Here is a 6,000-nt window from a genome sequence, read left to right as displayed (position 1 = left end):
TACCTGCAGAGTGCCACATGATCTCACTTCTACATGACACCCCTACTAGACCGCATCATAGATATGCTATCTCCTGCTACAGTTATGCATTTGATGCATAAATAATATACACCTGTCACCAAACTATCCAGACATCAAAAAACCCTTGGCCCAATGAGATGGGCCCTAGACCGAACCCATCAACTACAGTAAGGAATCTTGAAATGACAATGAACAACCTCACTTTTGATCCACACGTCAGTCATCCCAGATGTGCATGCTACATTGCATTTTACCTTACTTAACAGGAGCATGGCCATCATTTCTCTAATACTATCCAAACTAGACTATGTAAACAGCCACTATATCGAACTCCCAGATTACCTAGTGAGGAAACCTCAAAATGCTGCAGCAAGTCTACTTCTTAGAATGAAGAAATGTAATAATAATTTAATATTTATAAAGCACTTTTATCCAAAGCGCTTTACATTGGACATATTTACATACATTAAAATATGACCCATTCAAAATTTGTATTCATTTTATTGACCTCTGAAGGATGAAAGACTGAGTCAACCTTGCCGGGATTTTAACCTGTGACCTGCAGATCAAACACAGATCACAGCAACTAGTGCTCAACCCGCAGAGCCATTTTACCGGCTGACATATCATGCGGACATTGCATATTCTCTACTAGCTACCCAGTCAAAAAAGGGTTAATTTCAAAACCTTGTGCATTTCCCATCATTCATACCATGGGAGGGGCCCTTCCTCCTTCAGAAGTAAGTCTCAACACTACACACCGTCCAGAACACTTAGGTCCACCAACTAGACTCCAACTTCAACAGAAACGGTAAGGAGGTTCCTCTTTTTCAGTTCTGGCCACAAAACAGTGGAACACCCTACCCAAACTTTTCTGCATGAGGAGAACCACCTGACTTTCAGGAAATGGCTCAAGACTTGGCTTTTCAACCAATCACTTTGAAAGAAATGAAAGATAGTAGCAACAGACTAAAAACTGTGCAAAAGAAAGTTGGGCTGTTTTGCGATGAGCAATTGCATAATTCTTCGCTCTACCATCTGTGGGAAACCAATCTGATTAATGGATGCTCTGCTGTGTGACACTGGTCTGCACTTGAATCTCTGTTAAATATACACTCAAACGCCAGGAAGCAGCCTAACTCCCTTTCCCCATCCATTCATCCCACAACTAACTCCTCGCTACTAAAATATTGTACCCTTTCACTACCCACACTCCTTCAGACGACCAATCGGGTCTAGGGCGCTGAACAGATTCAGGCCCTATCGATCTTATCAACAACAATGCTCTCCCTTTTTTCACTCGACAATCGTGGGGTTGCCCATACGGCTAACCTGCCCAGTCCATACAAACTGCAAACAGAGATTTTCATATTGGCAAACAGGCAACAGGTACTTCCGACCTGTACCCATCAACGCCAGATGTTTCTGCATCAGCCGTGCCGCTACCTGACAAACACACCCTGCGCCTTCTTTTCTTAGAGTCATGCGCAGTGAGCCCAAGATTATTCACAGAAGGGCACTATATACCAACACTTTACATTAAATTACTCCAGGACATGTCTGGCGTTGTTTTTGCGTTGGCTGGCTGTGTTGTGATTCACCCTTCATGCAAAGATCAAGGTCAGATGTTTTTGTTTCTTCTTGGTATGTGTTTTTATCTGAACCAGCAGGTCCTGGGTCCTGTTGGATCAGACTTCTGGGGTGTCTCACCTTGTAATTCGCTCATCTCTCTCCAGTGGATGGACAGTGCAGGAAATGGTCTGGAACAAGACCGTATCCCCAGACCCAGGGGCTTTCCCACAACACTCATCTATGCGGGGCTTTCAGATGACTCTGCAGCTGTTGAAGTGCAGTTGCTCGTGAATGTGATAACTCTGCTTTAGAACAGGATATTCCCAGCGAGATGCACGAGTAACACGTTTCAGCAAGCACACACTTTCAGTAGACACTGCACGGGAAATTGACTCCAGAAACAGCCAAAGCCTCACATACGTGTTGCAGATGTCCAAACTCCAATTGTGGTAATTAGTTAAACGCAAAGTCTAAAATACCATTTTGATATGGGCAAAATGGCATTATGTTGTTCCTTAAAATTTGGCATCCTATTGTGCGTTCTTTAAATGTTGAACTCACCACTGTTGTACACTCGCAAAGAGAGCAATCTATTAGTACTTTTGTAGAGAAGTGCATTGCTATAATTGCAGAGGTTGGCTAAAGAGCAGGTGATCTTGTTGAGAATCCTACTCATGTTAAATATACTCTATAAATACGATTGGATGTTAACTTTGGACTCTCTTCATGCTCATCCCGCTCTTTCCCACCTCGAATTTTAATGTAAAAACAAAGGCCAATTGGCCCCCCATTTGTGTATTTTTCCTGACGCTTTGTCCAGATGAGATGTTATGCGATTCAGAATGGATATTTTACAGAGCCGAGCTATTCGATTAAGGAGAAAGATGATACCCCCAGATCAAGCCTTTTTTAGATACTGTGACGATCTGTCTTCGGAGGAAACATTAAAGCATGGTATGATATGCTGTCCATCGCTAGTAGCACAACACACTTTATACTTTTGCAAATTGTTCAGCAACCCTGAGTACGCAGATTACAAGAATGTATGTAAGCACTTGTTAGATGGGTACTCCACCTCTGTTTCATTAGCTGTTTTGGGGTTCTTAAAACATTTGAAGCTTTTAGAATTGAAAACTAGCAGGAGAGGAGGAATAATTAGTGATATTACACGGATTATGCAAAAATAAAACAATTACTAATTTATTTCACAGGCAGTTGTATAAGCCATCTTCAGAAGGGAGCAATATATATAAAACGTATAATACACTTCAAAACACACTCTTAGTTTATCTAAATCAGATGATATACATTGGGGATGGCACACAAACACGTCCTACACCCCCAGTTGACTTAAATAGCTAGGACACTGTAGACATTGATTTATCACTGGTAGATTTAGAGCAATACTGAGTTTAGTGTAAAAGATAGAATAGAGGAATAAAAAAAAGGTTAACAAATAATTCACAAACAGGTAAGTACTTTTGAAACCTTCCAATGCAGAGTAGAATTAACCCTTTCCTGAGGGAAAGGCCAGAGCACAAAGTCAGAGGTAAAGAAGAGTCTTTCAGGGAGCCAGGACAGCCAATGTTAATTGCACAATGTCTAGAGGAGCTGAAGATCTTCTTTGCAGGTAGGTAAAAAGTCTTGCACAATGTTTTGAGAAGAGTTTGTAGGCGATAGAACACTTGATGGGCCACAAGCTGGGTGGCTTGTGAGGGGCAAAGCTTTAGCAACTCTGCAAGGTAACCAAGACAGGTCTCAACTGAGAGCAAGCAAGGCTACGCAACAAGAGGTACGTTCTCAGACTTTACAGTACCTCTGGTTAGAAGAAATGGTTCCAGGTGGCTTCTGTTCCTCTGCAGCTCTGCAGATCCTGTTGTTCCTGAGCCTCAGTCGTGGGGACAAGAGGGAGGACGTCTGGGGACCCTTGCTCTGCAATGGGAAGGTCAGCGGCGGCAATGGGCAAACCTCGATTCGGCGGTTCTTCTGTGTTTCAGCTCCTCGCGTCTGACAGCAGATAGCAACACAGCGGTTCACGGATACCACTCTGGACTTTCCTCGCATCTGGGGTCCAGTACTCTGTTGAGGTGGCTCAGGCTTGGTCAGTCCTGCTTCAGGGAAGTCTGGAGGATCTTCCTGGCGCTCAGGTCCGATTTAAAAGCAACACACACAATCTGGTGTTCCTCTCCCTGTCAGTTCGGTTCCAGCAGCAGCAGCAGAAGTACAGCCAGCTCTGAGAGGATGTCCAGATGGGCTTACTTTGGATTTTATTGGTCCCACCAACTCAAGGGGAGAAGTCGTCCTTGCAGGGCTTCTCTAGTCGAGGCGAATTCGGAGCTTCAGCACAGCAGCAGGGCTTCACTGGGCAAACCAACGGTCCAGGAGTTGCAGCAGGTGTCTCTTCCAAGTTCTTCTTCGGATTCCTTCGTCCAGTGGTCGACTCACTCCCAAGTCAAAAAGCCTTGCCTTTTATGCAGGTTTCTCCCATTCATTCCAGCCTATCAGTCAATCACACAGCAGGGTGGCTGTCCTTTCCGGACAGCCAGCTGGCCAATCACCTTTGGGTGCATTCCTGTAACCAAGGGGATTAAGCACAGGGAGTTTCGGCTACCCCTGTCACTTCCTGCCCCTGCCAGTCATACTGGAGGTAGAGGCGGGCTTCACTCGTTAATCCAGCCAAAGACAAAACGAACAAAGGGACCAAACCTGGTTTGGCGCGCAGAGTAAATCTCAAAAAGGACCTTTCCAACAAGAAATGGCAAAAAAAGACCAGAGCCATTTTGACAAAATGGGCACCCATGGGTGCTTTACTGCAGCTGCGAACGCAGCCCATGATAAAAACTACCAATGGTAGTAAAAAGTAAACCACTGCCACCAGCCATTAATTGTAGAAAGGGTAACAAAAATGTTACATGAAAAACTAGACAAAGGGGATACTAAGTAACCCATCCCGCACCCTATGGTAAGATAGTGTGTGCTGGTCTAGAAAGTTACAAAATGCAAGTAAAGTCAATTTCACTTCACTGCTCTTGGAAAAAGTAGTTTCACCAAAAGAAGGTATTTAAACATTTGGGAAAACTAAGAGACTGTGCCAGTGCACTGAAGGTGCTGTGTGTCACAATGTAAAAAGATGATGCCTATGGAGTTTGTCAGACTCCATAGCCACAAGAAACACATACAATTAAAAGTACAACGTCCCAAAGTTCAGCAAAAGAGCTGGGGGTCTCTAAGGTGTTTAGCACTAAACTGAAAATTCTCCCTAACACTAACAGGTTCATCATTGCTCTGTCAACGGTCCGAGCGCTTCCTTCTCCCCACTCCCATGGAGTCCTATGGGACTCCACATGAATGGGGGTTACCAAACCAGCCGCCTGTCTTCCAAAGCCACTGGGACTTGTAATGTCCCAGTGGCACCGGGAAGTCCGGTGGCGGATTCAGTGTTTCCGGGTCGCTGGCAACCCGCTGGTGGCACTGGCGGCTTACCACCGAACTCGGAATGAGGGCCCATGTCTTGCAGAACTCTGAAGGTTGTAACAGATTAAGGGCCCGATTCTGAGCTTGTGATAGAAAGTGTGTGGAAATACGATGCTCTCACATCCAGTTTCCACTTTGCACCTGCTTAAGTTTCATCATTCTGAGGTGGGTGGAAATATTGGAGGGGAGATGTGTTTTCCAGCAGCTAAAGCTGCTCAAATCACACATTGGGCCTCATTACGAGGTTGGCAGTAACACTGAATCCGCTGCCTGACTTACCGGTGGAACCGGGACATTACAGGTCCCAGTGGAGCGGGAAGTCAGGCAGCAGATTTTATAAGTCCCCATTCCTGTGGAGTCCCATAGGACTCCATGGGAATGTGGACTCGGAAGCACCAGCACTGACGGTGCCCGTGCTTCCGTGACAAGTCTGCCTGCAGGGGCTGTTGCACCCGGCATGGTCAGACCTGCCTGGCGCAACGGCCCCTGCAGGCAAACTCGTAGTGTGGCGGTCCGGAAACAAGGGTGCCAGTAAGCATCCCGGCACCCTTGTTTCCCGGACCGCCACACGTAATGAGGCCCATTGTGGGAGAAACATGTACACTAGTGGCATTGCGAGCATTCCTTAATAGACGGACACTTTTGTAATGTAAGAAAGTTTTCTTAAACTTTCATTAAACTAGAAAAGTGGTGCTGCAGTGTAAGGAATGCATTTTTTTAAAGAAAAAAAGTGAGCAGTGGAGTTTAACGGCACTTTAAAGGTGCCACATTTGTACTCCTTTTTTTGTCGTGCTAAACCAGTGCTGCTGGGAGGAGAATCCCCTCCATGTGGCTGCAAGTCATAATTTTTCTTCAGTCTTCTTGACACTGTTTGTTCTTCAGGAAGATAAGACTTTTTCTTGGCCTCTTACTGCTACACGTCCATTCATTCGT

Source organism: Ambystoma mexicanum, chromosome 3q (genome assembly GCF_040938575.1).
Source record: "Ambystoma mexicanum isolate Mex_15411 chromosome 3q, UKY_AmexF1_1, whole genome shotgun sequence".
In the NCBI taxonomy this organism is placed as follows: domain Eukaryota; kingdom Metazoa; phylum Chordata; class Amphibia; order Caudata; family Ambystomatidae; genus Ambystoma; species Ambystoma mexicanum.
Note: the sequence above shows the minus strand (reverse complement) of the source record.